At 35.9% G+C, this 17,444-nt stretch overlaps 3 non-coding genes across 3 annotated transcripts; 2 read left to right on the top strand and 1 right to left on the bottom strand.

The window, feature by feature from the left end:
- Positions 1–5,402: 5,402 nt before the first annotated feature.
- Trnad-guc (transfer RNA aspartic acid (anticodon GUC)) lies at positions 5,403–5,474 on the bottom strand. The gene has a single exon. It is a non-coding gene; the product is annotated as a tRNA-Asp (tRNA).
- Positions 5,475–11,253: 5,779 nt separating this feature from the next.
- Positions 11,254–11,325, top strand: Trnad-guc (transfer RNA aspartic acid (anticodon GUC)). The gene has a single exon. It is a non-coding gene; the product is annotated as a tRNA-Asp (tRNA).
- A 3,279-nt stretch (positions 11,326–14,604) lies between these two features.
- Trnad-guc (transfer RNA aspartic acid (anticodon GUC)) lies at positions 14,605–14,676 on the top strand. Its single transcript has one exon. It is a non-coding gene; the product is annotated as a tRNA-Asp (tRNA).
- The last annotated feature ends 2,768 nt before the right edge of the window (positions 14,677–17,444 follow it).

Genomic DNA, 17,444 nt, shown 5'->3' with positions numbered 1-17,444 from the left:
GAAATGGGCAGATAAATGGAGATTTAAAAATTCACACGAAAAAACTAGCTATAATTTCCTCCCCAAAACAAATAAATCATCCAACTCTCCCTAACCTCTATATCCAAAATCAAATCATCAAATATGTTAAAGTGGTAAGGTTCATAGGTATGCATTTTGACAACCACTTATCCTGGAAACATCATATTGATCTCTTAATACAAAATTGTAACAAAAACATCAACCTCTTAAGAAACCTCAAAGGGACCACATGGGGATCCAGCCAAGAAACTATGCTCACAACCTATAGAGTACTCATCAGATCGAAACTAGACTACGGTTGCCAAGTTTACAAATCAAACACTCCTGAATAAGCTTGATGCTATCCAAAGAAAAAATCGTATGCACCCTCCCATCAACCTCATTGGACGAACTCCAAATGCTCACAGGAGAGCTACCGCTAAATCTGAGAAGACAGAAAATGCTACTCAGAGATGCAATACGATTGGCCAAACGCATCCCACCAAAATTGCCATTGACAAATGTAACACCAAATTTAGTCAGAAACTAGTTCCAAACCCTCCAGGTGGTCAACAAATCAAAGAACTTAAAAGATCCTTGCCAATCCTAGAACAACAGCAGGAATTCACTAAACCACCTGATCCAACCCCCTGGCTACAACCCAAACCAAGGATAAACACCAAATCAACCGAATACCGGAACAAATTGGAACAAGAAATTATGCTAAAATCTATCATTGCAAAGGATATTCAGGACACCTACTCTGGTTTCGTAAAAATATTCACAGACGGATCAAAAACAGCTGAACCTCCCAGAACAGCAGCTGCAGTAGTTATCCCGGAATACGGTATCCGAATGGGAACAAGACTACCAGACCATTGCTCTATATTCACAACCGAGTTCTGGGCAATTATTGAATCTTTACAATGGATTAAAGATAACAATATCCATAAAGCCGTAATTATCAGCGACTCCCTTAGTGTAATTAACTCAATCTAATCTCATAACACCAAATCAAGAGAAATGTTCATTGCCAGGACCTACTATGCTCTTAGAGAACTATCCACAACAAATCAGATAGTCGAGCCCCCGTACATGTAAACAAACAATTTAATCAATTACATAAAAAACACTGTGAAAATTCCTTATATCAGGAATATACTCTGCGTTTTTAAATTTAAACTTTCACCGAAATACAAAGAAAACGCAAATAGATTTAAATAAAATAGCCGGTCTGTTTACTGATAGATTTAGTTCATCATAGGATCGAGTGAACAATCGAAGTCAACGTCTTGTACGATTGCATAACCTGTTCGTCCTCAGTTGTTCTGCTGCCACTGTAGTTGTTCAGACGCTTGGATCTCAGGATGATATTTTCCACCATCCGTCTCAGGATACTCTCAGAATACGTTTCAGAAATTAATACGTCGCAGGATTGCGTCACAGGATTATACGTCTCACTGCACTTCTCTCTATACTTCTCAGTATACGTCTCAGAATAACATCACATGATACGTCCCAGAATAATACTTCTCAGGATTATACGTCTCAGGATTATACGTCTCAGGAGCTATTTTGTCCCTTTGCTTTCAACGTTCCTCCCTCTAATCGACAAATTAGTTCGTCGGTTCCTTTCGACAATAGTCCCCTTTGGACAACAGTTCTTTTTACGAGGAATTTCTTGCAAATCCCCCGGAGCATACTCTGTTTTCTCTCGTAGAAAAGCTTAGACTGATTAATATTTCCGATGTGGCAATTTTAAACCCTAGAAAATTTTGTGTGGGAAACACGACCCTTATTTAACGTAACCAATCAGAATCAAATATCTCTGCCGCCTTTTTCCAGAGGCGCCAAAGTCAGGGTCAGCTTGACCTGGTAGTTTGAGTAACAGAGTTTCTGCGATTTCTCAGTTGTGCCACTTTACCATGAAAATGAAGTTTTCCGTGTCCTTAATAGTCCGTCTGGCTGCTGTATAAACAAATGTTTAATTAGGAACAAAATTCTCCGTCTAAAGGACATTACCGTACACGGTAGTTTGGCGATATGATACGCGCTTGTCTCCATAAATCTAATTAATGGTTCTCTGGTCTCAACAAATGTATTCTTGTTAGATCACCAGAAATTTGCCACTTCACAAGGACATAGGAAAATGTTAAGACTCATTGGATTTGAACAATTGCACAGGTGGCTTACACATTCTTGGACATATTTACTGTCCACTTGTACAACTAGACTAGATTTGATCATTAGAGTACGAACTGGCGTTTTAGGGCTGCTACGTGTAATGAAATCGGCTATACAAGGTTAATTCTGATTGGTAGTTAAATGTTTCTGTCAATTTTCGCTAGTCTCTAACTTGTACGAATTAGATATGTAAAATCAAATCTGATTGGGAGTAGAATTCTTTGGTCGGTTTACTAACTTACTTATCAGTGATGTAAAGTCAAATCTGACTGGAAGTTGAATTCTTTGGTTAGTCTCCTTGCTTGTTTGAATCGGTTATGTAAAGTCTAATCCGATTGGAAGTTGGGTTCTTTGGTTAGTTCTCTAGTTTGTCTATGTCAGTTATGTGAAATCGAATCTGATGGGGAGTTGAATACTTCGGTTTGTTTTCTAATACAAAGAAATTGGTAGATTTGGAATAACTATGTTGGGGAAATAAAACACTTTATTGATATTTGTATTGGATTTGAATAACTATATTTGGGAGATAAAACGCTTTTCTGTTATTAGGTTGGCTGAAATTTGTCTGTTTGGTTACGTTTGCGTCATTTATTACCGGGTACCTTTCCACCATGTCTTGTCCAGACATCAATTAAGAAGTGCGACAGTCGCACAAAAATGCGGGGTTGTAGTGGCACTATTCATATAACCCCGACCAATTAATAATCCTAACCCCCAGGGTCTAAAATGTCGTAAAAGCACCTAGTTGCGTAAGCTACTTTAATTTTATACATTCATTCAGTCTGACGTTAAGTCGGCAGCGAAGAGAGCAACAAGCAGTACCTATTAGCAGCAAATGACGTTCCCAAGCAATGAATGGACTGAAAGGCTTAGGTCTTTCCGTCGCAACAGGCTGGAGCTTGAGACAATGAGAGTTGATTGTAAGCAATGTATGTGTAGTGAAGAAGACAATGTCTAATTCTTCCATGGAACAGGATTCTTAAAGTTTAATCGAGTTAATGGTAAGTAAAAACTGTAATTAAAGAAGGGATGCATCGTAGAGTCGCAGACATGGTATATGTAGTTCTTTTCACCGATTGTCACCTGAGCGCAAAGTTGTCCCGGAAGGCAAAATTCGCGAAATTCGCACGTATCGGAGCCCGTAACATCAGTTTGGTGCAACGCGGGAAAGTCAATGATGGCCTGATGAATAGAAAAATATCTCAGGAATAACACTCGCCATATAGTATGGACGTGTGCCTTTGAAGACGGAAATAGCAGAAGGAAATCAAGGGTCACGGGTGGAACCAAGTATTTGGAAGTTACGTACCTTCTCTCTTATATAGTATGATGGAGAGGGTCCAATGTCAGAACGGGTCATGCGGGTAATCTCAGGTATTTTTGTCACTCTGTATGATTTTTTTCCTTCAGAATATTGTTTGTTTTTTTTTTCGTTTTTTCTCAACATCAAGCTCGCGTCGAGCACCTGTGGTTGGAACCGCTAGGCTGATAGTCTAAGCTGATTAAAATCAGATCTCCACTTTTATACACGTATGCCAGCGTAGATCTGATTTGAATCAGACTGGCTGATAGTCACACCTAAACGATTCGTACAAGGCAGTAATTGTCGATAAACGACTATAGTCCAAAGGAACGAACAAATACTATCTTAGCGACGCATAATGACTTATTTAGTTACTCAGTTTAAGTTCAAGTTCTATAGTTTTTCTCTCTCCATAGATTTCCGCGTCATTTTTTTCATATACTTATGGAAAGGGGGTGGGAGCAGAGAGATTTCATTGAAATTGCGTAACGTACTTTATTAATTTTAGAAAAAGGAGATTGAATGATGAATATAGAATTTTTCTGTTTATGTTTCTTTTGTTCACTAATAGCTACTACCTAGAAATTCAAACCTTAGTCAAGAGAGTGTAAAAGCAGTGGTCTCCTGTGTACAATGGCGTACTAAGGGTAAATGGTGCCGAGACGATGATGATGACCCCGCCAACGATTTTCCTGCAATTTAACTTTCATCAGCTGTTTTGGCGCCCCAAAACCTCTGGCGCCAAGCGTATTCATGGACGAATCAGAATTTGGTATATTCCTTTAGCATTGGTATATAAAGTTGCTTTATACCAACACATAACAATCATGCTATTTGTGTCGTACCTACATGCATATGCGCGCATGTGTGTGCAATACTGCACTTGTGTTAATTCGTCTATTTCATCAGAATTTATGTGTCTAGGCATGCATATAAAAAAAGACTTGTGATCACGTGTCAAAAATACACATTTCCAACTCATTGACGGATAAATAGATACAAAAGATTATATTGCTCTTCAGCAGGGAATTCAACCCCGGTCTCCCGATTGACGGGCGGGGATTCTTACATAGGAGATACAAATTCTGATGTCTCATATTGTTTTCGTACTTTTATATTCTGTATAGCACCTATTCTACCGGTCAAGTTTATCTGCTAGACGGTTAATATATTGATAGGAAGGGGACACCATCCAAATAGTCTTTCCAAAAGCGGTCTAAATCTTGCTTATCTCCTTGTTTAATGTAGGTATTAATCTTTGCAACATTTTTTTTATGTTACATGTTGAACTTCACATGTTGTTTGTTGTGTTTTTTTTTGTTTTCTTGTTTGTTTTTTTTTTTTTTTTGATTTGTTGCCATTTTTCAGCATACATGGCTTTCTGTATATATGACTGAGGAAGAACCCGGGAACACGCACGAGTACATGAAAATTATAATTAGCTTATTACGAATGAATTTACTGAATCGCCAACAATTCCACCCCTCCATATTAATGATTCAAAACTAACTTTAAAGAAAAAAAAATGCTTAATTAGTTTTGCCTCCTCTAGTGACGATCAGAAAGGACAGCTGCCTTTCTTGGGATAAAAACCAAAGCCATCTAAATGAAGAGCGAGGTTATTTCATACTACAAAACAACAAAGTCTCTGGATTAGCTGTTTCTTACTTAAGAAAACGAAATTTATAATTTGCAAACCAACATGCAATGTTGCTACTCTTTTGTAAGTCATTACATTTACAAGAATTTCCTCATCCTTAACGCATATTGATACAAAAGATATTAGTCTAGGGTATATGCATACCCTAATGTTAAAATTGACTTCAATGATGTAAAGCGATTAATAATAAACAGTTATGATGACCAAGATTTTTTTTGAGTGAGGATTAAAAAAATAAAATAAAAAAAGTATATTCTCCCCGGCGGGGAATTGAACCCCGGTCTCCCGCGTGACAGGCGGGGATACTTGCCACTATACTACCGAGGAGTTGTAAACAAAATATATCATAATGATTACGTACTTTTAAGTTCAATATAACGTCTATTCTTCTTGTAAGGTGGTATATATTTGGCACATGTCCAGGTTGAGAAGAAAAAAAAGGTGTCAACGAAGAACCATTTACCAAACCTTTTTTTCGCAAAATCTACCAGATGATTTTATACGGACCTCTACAACTATTGTACCAAACGGTGCTAAAAGTTTCATTATTGTGACAGATTGATTTGATTAGAAATTTGCCTATATACATATATATACACTTGACGGTGATTCTGCACGATTGTAGGCCTCTATGACTCGTTTGAGAAAATCATGAAAATATGGGTTATGCAAGCCCATTCTTCCAGGGATTTCTTATTAGGCTTGGAGAGGCAATGTCCAATAACTATGACAGCAGTTATTAATCATCTGACAGAGGCAAAATATCTCTAAAATAGTCATTTTTTGTCACAACTGATTAATACAAATTTCTCAGCATGTTAATTACAAAATCTTTTTTTTGTAAATATTGGTGTTCACCGACGGACAATTGGAACCCGGTAACCCGTGTGACAGGAGGGGATACTTTCCGCTACACTACGGAAGAGTCATGTCGAAGTTTGAAAATGGTCTGGTACTTTTTGTGTAGGACATAGATCTTTTTGTACGGTTTGACAATTATTATGCAAATAGACCAACTGGCACTTTCTGCCCTATTGACTAAGGTCATTCAGGGCAGAAATGCATAATGATAAGGTGTTCAGTCATATTTGTCATAAAAAATGATTTAAATGCAAGAATGTATTCAGTCTCAATATACGGCAGACAAACTTTGATATACAAAACCAAATTCTGTGCCGGCACAATTTGTAATTCATAGAGGCCTACTGAAGAATTATTCCTAGCGCCCACAAATCCTAACCGCGGCTATGCTTTCTCCTTATTCATTCCCGTGTACAACACCATTACCCTCATTTGTTATGTCCTTGAATTATATGCAAGTTATGCTTAGAACACGGCGACCTATTCTCGTGACGATAAAAAAAAACGAAGTACGAAACAAAGGTTTTAGTGTGACATGACTTTTGATTATATTTATATAGATTTTATGATGAATGGCTATACTTGTGTTCCAAGGTTATTCACATTTTTCAAATATGAGATGAAAGGAAATCCTCGCCATCTTCATGAATAAATTTAAAAAAATCGTGACTGCAGCTGGTCCGGATAATCAAACAGTTACCTATATGATAGGCATTGACCAAGTCACAGTATGAACATATTTATTTTATACAAAAGTTGACCTATCCAAACCAGATATACGTACCTGCAGATATACTCGGTCACATTAGATTTACCACAAACGTATATGCCGTATGAAGAAGAACTGGATTGGTGATGTAAGTGGTTACCATATATACAGTATTTGTTCTGTGATAAGCCCGTTAGAAAAGCAGATAAATTTATTAAAGTTTTCACAGTTGACTTATTGTCGTTATAGTGTTCAAAGTGGCTTGTTGTCGCTTAAGTGTCAACAACTTGCTTAGGGGGCGCTCACCAGTTATTATGTACTTTTGAGAGAGTGACGTATGTAATGGGAAGTTGTTTGCATTTAGAACATGTACAGTGGAGAGAATGTTGGCATACCTCTGTGCTACTTTAATGCAATGTGGCTGACATTTCTTTGGATATTGTACTTATGGAAATTGTACATGACCTATGCACACTGCAAACTAAAATGACTGCTCCCTTGTGCAATAAAAATCACCCTGAATTAGTCTAAATTACACTATCTTTATTTAGCACCTAGTAAAACTGAGAAAATTAATTTTGCCTACTAGACAATACCAGCTTCTGTAAGTGCAATGGATGGATTACCAAATATATAAAATGTAAAAAAAAAAAGTTATCGGCTCTTATTTTTAAACAATTTACCACTGAAGTCCAGGAAGTGAAAATGACAAAGTGGAGCTAGCACTTTTTTAAAAGGTGTAATCTGGAATAAGGCCAAGCTGTATAATCAGTAACCCATATTACACCCATCGATCATACAACAAAATAAAGGAAATTAAAGGCTCGTTTAACAACACCTAAGATATACAGTATAGATAGAGTATACACCTTGGCCTTACCCCAGATGTCAGCCACACTATCAAAGCAGCATAAAGTATGCCAACATTCTCTCCACTGTACATGTTTCGAATGCAAACAATTTCACCTCAGATACATCACTCTTTCAAAAGCACATACTAAATGGTGAGCGCCCCCACTGAAAGAGAACATGGGTATTATTATTATTATTATTGTATGATTTAATTTTGATTGTATGGCTGAAACATTTATGTCGCAAGCATCAAAACAGTTCTTTTGAATAATTATCTTGTATTTTGCCCACAGAACAGTATTTATTAGTGTCAAAGTCTCTGACAAGTCCTGCCCCCCAACCCCAGCTTATCATAAAGTGTGAGTTATTTTAAAAATGCTCTTTACAGATTGTCAACATAGCAACCAATGTTATGCTGAAAGACAGGAACATGAAACTAGCCAGAATTTTTCCTGAGATGTCAACAATAAATTTTACAGTTTGAAAAGGGATGGAACAGATGAGGTTCATAAAGGTCAAAGAGTAAATTATTTGCTTATTGTTTAGTATGGAACAAGTGAATTTGCTTTGTCATCATTTGTTTTTTTTTAATTTCATTGCAAATAAATAAAAAGAAACACTGTTACTATATATTTCTTTTACTTAATATAACAGTTTTAAATTTAAGTTGACTTTATTCCTATATTCTAAGACTTTTAATTTCCCCATAATTAAGGTAACTAGCCACACAAACATGACTCATGGCAAATTATGTAAGCAAGAGTAAAATGAGCATAATTAGCTTATTTTCATGATTAACATCAATATAAATGTACCATTTTATTCAGAACATCATACATAATGACATGAAAATAAGAAAAATAATTGCATACATTTTTATATTTGTTTTAAGGTGGCGCTCTTCATTTTCGTATTTTGCATAGGGTTAGAATTTAAAAAAAAAAAAAACGAATTTCCCGGCTCTCCTCACTGGTTATACTGTCTGTTTAAAAAAAGACTTTGTATATCTTAGGTATAGTTCAAAGAACCTTTCGTTCCGTTTGTTTTGGTGTATGATTGATGGGTATAATATGGGTTATTTTAGCATAGATGTATATCAACAATCTCTCGACTGTGGATGTTTTAAATGTAGGCAACTGCACCTTACATACATCACTCTCTCAAAAGTACATAATAACTGGTGAGCGCAGTGCGCTTACTGTCGACAAGAACATCTTTAGTAAAGTCTGATAATATTCAAAAGAAAGTACTGCAAATGTACCGATGTTTTATAGACAGAAAATAACATAAAGGTATTCAAGCTAAGACTCTTTGTTTTTAAGTGACATGTGTTGAGGGCTATAACATTATTTTTAAATATACCATTAGTCCGGTGATATTAAACGTAAGCGTGGCACCATCTTCATGTATGACAGCTAGAAATCATTCGAAGTTATTTGGCAAAAATGCAATATATTCAAGTGTAGAGTTTAAGAAAAGTTTCAAGTTGGCTGTCATGGCAACCATAGTGGATGTACGAAATGTAGAATTTTCTTTATTACAGGGTACATAGGAAGCATTTGTTGAAAAATCATGTCAATATGGCAATTGCATGTCATTATGGCAGTGTGACAATCCCATATCAATATGGCAATCCATTCAGGATGTCAGGTCTGGTTTTATAGGATTTAAGAGCACTATCATACCATGTTGATGGGGGGGGGGGGATAAGAGCATTACAGTAATGACTATCGGATCCGCTTCGCTTTTATTTAGGACCGAAAAGACACTATACGGTACTTTATGGCGAAAACCCCTTGGTTTACAATTTTCTGTCTGGCAACGGTAGTGATTCGAAGTCTGCTGTCTTGGCGACCATATTTGGTGTTATTTTGACAACTTGTTCGTTTTGCGCCAACTGGACATCATAAGAAGTCACAATAAGACCTTCAAAACGACACCCACTGGACTTAACAGGTAAATTGTATTTTTTTTTAAATTACATTTTATATATTTGCTAGTTCATTCGTTGCACTTTTAGAAGCTGGTATTGTCAAGTCTGGTAAAATTAATTTTCTCTGTTTTAATAACTGATTAAGATACTGTACTTAAAACTAATTCAGGATGAGTTTTTTCGAGCACACGGAACATTCGTTTTGGTTAGTTTTGCAGTTAGAGCAAGCACATTTTCCACAAGCAAAATATCAAAAGATATATCCAGTTCATGTAAGTAACATAAAGGTGTACCAACATTCTCTCCTCTGTGCATATTGTAAATGCAAAATAAAACAAAAGAAACTTCACCTCACACCTGTCACTCTCTCAGAAGTTCATATACAGTATTTAATTATTTCAAGATGGCTAATATGGTGGGCATATTGGCTGTCACATAGGTATCTTTTTCATTTGGGACTAATATGACATCACAGCACAACACTCACCATGATTGATTGCCAGCCACACGTTGATTTGAAGAATTTAATTTGATCATAACAAATAAAAATGTTGGTATGACCTTTAGAATGGCCGCAATGGCTGCCATTTTGAAAATATTGCTGCAGTTACTTTTCCAAACAAAAGTCGCATAAACATGATGTTTCCAACAGGGGAAAAAAGTCCTCTCTTGTTGGTGCAAAACAAAAATCATACTGAGCAATGGCACTATTTTGAAATTCATGGCATATGACTGCATCACGGATGTATTGGCAGTTATTTATGAACAACAAAAAACAAAACAACAACAACATAAGCATGATAACACAAAAAGTAATTTGAGCTGGACAACGGTAAATGTGCCTTCCTGGTATTTATAAATCCTGAAAAATATTAAAAATATTTCGTCAATTTTCTTTCTAAACAATATTTATTTCTTCGTATAAAAAAAAAAAATCTCCGGACTAATTGGACCACCGCATTTTAAAAAGTATCCTGATTTGATCATTATCGACAAAAAAAACCCACATCTGACACCACACTTCAGCGCGTTCCCTAGTACTATTAGTAGTAGTAGCCTTACTCCTACCACGTGGACGGGGTACTAACATGACCATATACGTGTCAGCGGAGCAAGCCGGCGCTCTATTAACCTAATATCAACAGTTTGAACATATTCCCTGCAATTTTCACCAGAGCGAGGGCCATATAAATGATGTAAATTAACTGACAAAACTAGGTCACGGCCCGGATCAGGTCCGCTTGCCAAATTTTGCCCCTACCTGACTTACACGAAAGGCTTCAAATGTAGGTCAAGTTAAAATGTAGGAACCACTGTGGGTTCAGCCTCTGGGCGATCAAAAGAGATCATTCCATTTAACAGACCCACCGCCTACTTGTTTATGACTCCACCCTCCCCCATAACAATATTTCTGGACCCGCTCTAGTAGACTCGTATGTTATTTACTTCCTTCTGTGTCCAAGTCAAGTCCACAGGGTCTCGTATCGTTGCCTACAATTGACATGTAATACATTTACTATAGTTCAAGTTGTGATTATCGCAGGCCAACTGAGGAAAAATAAACATTAAATCCGCGTGTTAATAATTATTTTCATGTTTAGATGACATACCATGCTCAGCGCACTGTGCAGTACGTTATATCATTAGATAAATACTACTTAATATTATAGGAATTAAATAAAACATTTCAGAGATACACTAGGCTTTATTGAATATTTAAATAGAATAATATTAGCTTAAGTTAATGTCACTCCTCGGTAGTATAGTGGCAAGTATCCCCGCCTGTCACGCGGGAGACCGGGGTTCAATTCCCCGCCGGGGAGAACACTTTTTTTTTTTTTTTCTTCTTCTCCATGTTTTATCTTAACGCCCATTGCGATCACACATTTACACTATTGCTTTGCATATTATCTAAGCCTTTTCTCAATTTTAAAATTTTTTTTTTATAGCATTAATATGAATGAATTCGACCCTTCAGTTTCTGCAAGCGGGACAAAGACAAATAAAAATAATATAAAAAGAAAAGGTTAAAGAGAATGATGCTCGTTTGCCTTTTTTAGTGGAAAATTCGGCCTAGTCCACTCCATAACGAGGAATATTAGCTGAAAATAAAATACAACGAACTATCTATTTCAAGATAAGGGTAAATTTCGGATTTATTTCTAGTTATTTATCTATTTATTCATTCTTTTTACACCCCATAGATGAAACCAATGCCAGAACAAAGCATTTATAAAATGAGATAAAACAAAATTGGAGAAAAATGAAACGCTCCGTCTAAAGCGAGAAGCTGTCGACAAAGTGATGCGTTTCAAACTTTCGATTTTTGATCCAAAACCTAGAATTTATAAGGTCAAATACTAAAACTTCCAAATTGTAAACTATTTTAGCTCTAAATTGGGGAAATTTAATAATTTAACAAAAACTAACAAATCTTGTTGAAATTCAAAATTTGGATCTTTGAGCAAAGTTCTAACAGACTAAAAAAAACTCGTGACTCCATCGATTTCACTATCATGCTTGAGTTACCATTCCTATTGACCATAGCAATCATTTTAATTCTCTGTCTGTCTGTCTGCCTGTAGGCCGGTCTCTATGTCAGTTTTACCACAAGAGAGAGAGAGAGAGAGAGAGAGAGAGAGAGAAGAGACATATGTTCCTTTGAGATAGACTTAAAATACACTTAAAATACAAACACACACATTCAGACAGACAGATTTGGCTTCCTACATCATCTGCATTAAATAGATTAATAACACATAGTGTAAGAATAGACTTAAAGATTTATGGGTAGCTGCCTTCCAATATGTGTGTGTCTGTGTGTGCAGTACTGCACTGGCATTAATACATCGAGCTAATCGTTTGGGATTTGTGTCTTAGGTATAATAATAATAATAATAATAATAATAAACTATCTTTAACGAGGATAACACATTTGATCATGGCTGCTATGTTGTCCTAAGTTTTTATAATCGGCTATGTTAAAAATAAAAAATAAAATTTTTTAAAAAATATTTAAAATAAATAAATATTTAAAACAAAATTAGAACGAAAAAAAAATACACAAAATAACAATAGAAGAGCATTCGCTTAACCAGATATCGTCGCATGCTCATTCGTACAAATTTATGAATATTATAACATCGAAAATTCCCTCAGATTTACTGGAAATCAAGCCATCATACGATATGATAACGCCTTCTACACCTTGGAGGATCGAGCAGATCTTTCTGAGCTTCAGCTCTGTGAATTTCATAAGATACGGCAAGTATCCCCGCCTGTCACGCGGGTGACCGGGGTTCAATTCCCCGCCGGGGAGTCCTAATAATTTTGGTATCCGTTTATTATTTAACACCCGTTGCGATCAGAAATATACATGAAGTAATTGCTTTCCATATCATCGAAAATATTTTGTAGTTTTCCTCTCTTTTAGCATTGATCTGATTTCACTCCTTAATTCTATGCAAGCGAGAGAGACAGATAAATGAAAAGGACAAAGAGAATATAGTTGGCTTGTCCTTTTACTAGAAATTGGGGACTAGTCCACTGTATAACGTGCAATTTTAGAAACTGAAATTTAGCATCACATTCGTATAGCTCTCCTTTTCAAGACGCTGTGAGTCTCTCTGTCAATATGTGTGTAGTTAACATATCTTTAACAATTTTAGTCATATCGGTACGATGTCTGCAGTGTGGTAGATTATAGTGATAGCTAGCACAGTTTTTCAGAAGAAAAAATTTCAATTTGTTTTGAAATCTATACAATTCACGAAACCTTTCAGTATTTCTCTTTGCAATATATAGCTGCGTTAAGGTAGTTATTTATACTTCAGATTATCCCACCAAATAGCTGGTTCACTAAAATTCATTTTCTTCACTTTTCCATCAGTGACAATATATTTTACCATCGTACGTATTCATTCTCACAATGGATATTATTATTTTATATTCATAACCCATGCCCTGTTTGTACTTTCCATGTATTTGATATAAGATATACGAAGGAATGGTCTCTAAATGGTGCATCTATGAAATAAATATTTTAAACACAAAGATGCAACTTGGAGGAAATAAAAAATAATACACCCTGCTCTGTCCCACTTCACCTTGAACCTGACAAACTACCAGAATTTCGTGATCTTGAAAGATGAACAATATTCCAATCATCCATAACATTATGCAGCTCTTGGACAACAACATTCTCGGTAGGGATGTCTTTTTATGTCAATCAATTCCGGTCAATGTTGTATTGAAATACCCTGCCAAGATAGCACTATCACTCGTATTATTGATTAAGCATGCAATTCATCTTAGGAAGAAACAAGGACTTTTCATATAATATAATTGGCGCAAAAATATTTTTCAAATGGATCTTTATAATGTAAGTTTCTACTTTACGATGTTTCGTAGCACCTTTTTCGGCAAAGTCCCGTTTCACGTGATTTTTCAGCTGTATCTGCGCACTTCAAGAGCAACACTAGCTTCCCTATAGGAGGCATTACGATACAAAATGGTACCATTCCAAATATCATCTCTCATATGCCTTTAGGAAAAACTTCACCTGATTCTTTTTCTTTAAATAATTACAAAACTGACAATTTTTAAAGGCATACTATTAATGAATATGGTCAGAGTAATAGATAACGCAGCCATTATGAAATTTTTTGACGTGGACATAATTTGTGTTTCTTTTGCATTTTAAATTAGACGCATGTTATACTTTCCTTCTCCTTTCCTTGTGTATCCTACTTGATAATAGAAAATCCCACCAGGCTAAGTCCTTAATGTTCTACTTGTCTCTGGCCATGTGAAGAGGAATACAACACTAAATCGGCCGTTTTAATTATGATTTTCAGATAGTCGAAAGATATACCCAACTCAGCCCACTATGCAGAATAGTATAAAACATCACATAAATTGCACAAAATTCATGTTTACCTTAAATTCAGACAGAAACAAAACATCGGCCATTTTAGACTAAGTCTTTGCATGTGGTCTTTCCATCCAGCGTATCAATGAAATATTTAGCGCGTATACCTACGAGGTACAATAGGAGTTATAGAGAACATTTACATAGGACAATCTTGTATATCATTCGCAACTCCTCGGTAGTATAGTGGCAAGTATCCCCGCCTGTCACGCGGGAGACCGGGGTTCAATTCCCCGCCGGGGAGACCTAATATTTTTGGTACCTATTTGCTATATAGCACCGTTGGTGATCAGGAATATGCACGAATCACTTGCTTCCCTTGTCATCTAAAACTCCTTTTTTGCCCCTTCCTATTAGTATTAACGTCAATTCACTCCATACTTCGTAGCAATCGGGAGAAATAGAAAATGGAAAGGATGACCTTGTAGGTTTGCTCTTTCAGTGAAAAATGGGACCTACTCCATCATATAACGTACAATGTCATAAACTGAATATAAGCATACAAATCATAAAACTCTCTCTAGACGGATTATTGTAAACTTTCTATTTATTTCTACCTATTTATTTACCATATTTATTCTTCCCTTTCATTGACTATACTCTGAACCAGGGTCAATATACAGCATTTGAAAAATGTTTTATAAAAGGAACAGGGCAATATTAAATTGAGGAGAGGAATATCGAATTCATGCGCTCCGTTTCAAACCAAATGATATCGAAAACTTGAGGCCTTTTAGCATTTTTATTATTATTTGTTTATCCAAAATCTAAAAAGTGAAAGTTAGAACACTCAAACTTTCAAATAACTGCAACTTTTTGGATGGTGAGAAAAGTGGTCAGCTATGTTAAACCTAAACTTGGTGAATTTAGACTTTTAGCAAAACCTTTGAAGTCTAAAAGTTCAATATTAAACTTTTTGCAACTATTTAAAACTGCTGAAATTCAAATTTTCCATCTAAAAGACTAAGAAAGCTTTAGACTTAAAATAAGAAGTTTTACGCTTACCCATGGAATGCATTGTCATGTATGAGTTACCATTCATACTGACCATAACCAACTTTATCATTCCCGAATTCATCTTCGCAAGCCATCATACGATATGATAACGTCTACTACACCTTGGCGGATACCTTGGCGGATCGAGCAGATATTTCTGAGCTTCAGCTCTGTGAATTTCATCAGATACAGCGACAAACCACCACATCCAATCAAAATTAAATTGATCAAATTTCAACACTCTTCCTACATGATCGAAACAAGGGGAGAATACAACATGAACGGACTGAAAAATAAGCAATTTTTCACTGCCAGTACGTGTTTGCAAAAATACCTTTACTGAAGTTTCTATCTGGCACGTAGTCATACTTTCCACGTCAAACTTACAAAGTAACCTTTCTGAAGTCAATTGCCTCCACCATTTTCGGCCGATGTATAATACACCACTGTTAGACGCTATGGGTGAGTTGGCATTACATACTAAGGGATTCAAGACGCGAAATGCAATAGATGTCGCTAGGAAAATGCGGAAAAATATCAGCTCCGTCCGTAAAGGATATATGGGGTTGACATATCGGAATTTCGGCCAGCGAAGATGTCCTGATTCTCTCTCTCTCTCTCTCTCTCTCTCAGTTTCTGGTTTCCCTTTCAGCTTATAACCGAGAGAGAGAGAGAGAGAGAGAGAGAGAGAGAGAGAGAGAGAGAGAAGGGACACATGATCATCTGAGATAAACTTAAAATATAAATACATACATTCAAACAGATTTGGCTTCATACACCATCTGGATTAAATAGATTAAAAACACCTAGTGAAAGAATAGACTTAAAGATTTATGGGTAGCTGCCGCCCAATATGTGTGTGTCTGTGCGTGCACTACTGCACTGGCATTAATACATCGCGCTAATCGTTTGGGTTTTGTGTCTTAGGTATAATAATAATAATAATAATAATAATAAAAATCAACTAATAATAAACTATCTTAAAGGAGGATAACACATCTGATCATGGCTGACCCATCGGCCATGTTCTCCTCAGATTTTGTAATCGGCTATGATAAAAATAAAAAAATAAAAAAAAAATAAAAAAAATATTTAAAGTACATAAATATTTAAAACAAAATAAGAACGAAAAAAATAATACACAAAATAACAATAGAAGACCATGCACATAACCAGGTATCGTCGCACACTCATTCGTACAAATTTATGCATACTCTAACATCGAAAATACTCTCAGTTTAACTGGAAATCAGTTGATTGGCACACATTTTGATCAGCAAGGGTGGTAGATAACAAAAATTACAACTGCTTCCCCGGGTGATCGTGATCGTCTTCCTGCTATTATACAATTTTCCTATTCCTTCTGTCTTTTCTGCTTTGTCCTATGGGTTTCATTCACGTAACATTTATTGAATAGTCATTTACAGTAACAAAATATAATACTACTCTACTACCAATCCATGCAAAGAGAAGACATTTAGTTTGAGACATCCCATTTACAGCTGCATGTATTTCAGCAAACGTTATTATACCAGCACACATTTGGTCTTTATCAGGTACAGAAGAATTTCAAGTATTTAAAAGTGATTCTTTACAGTTTTAACCAATAGTGACCGATGAATGGAAATTACATTAAGACTGATCTATTTCATGTGATATTTGATTTGTATTTGAAATCATTACATCATCGTCATCAATGAATTCATTAATCACTTATTTATTTTGTCGATCATTTTCAAGATAAGAAGGCACTTGGTATTTCTATGGCTTTTCAAGAAAAGTTTACTAAGCCATCACACACATCTTGATCAGCATGAGGTAACAATGAATTTACAAACTAAAGGACAAGCTTACTGCATCCATTCATACCTCCTCGGTAGTATAGTGGCAAGTATCCCCGCCTGTAGACTTCCGGTTATGACATCAGAAGGAAAACACGTTTGATGATCGCTCCGTGAATTTTCCAGTTTTTTTCCTTTAATAGACATTTTTGCTGTTTTAATTTGTTACAGGTAC

The sequence above is a fragment of the Sinohyriopsis cumingii genome, chromosome 5, assembly GCF_028554795.1.
Source record: "Sinohyriopsis cumingii isolate HCF-2022 chromosome 5, ASM2855479v2, whole genome shotgun sequence".
Classification (NCBI taxonomy): domain Eukaryota; kingdom Metazoa; phylum Mollusca; class Bivalvia; order Unionida; family Unionidae; genus Sinohyriopsis; species Sinohyriopsis cumingii.
The sequence above is the reverse complement of the archived record's forward strand: the minus strand, read 5'-3'. Positions and strand labels throughout refer to the sequence as shown.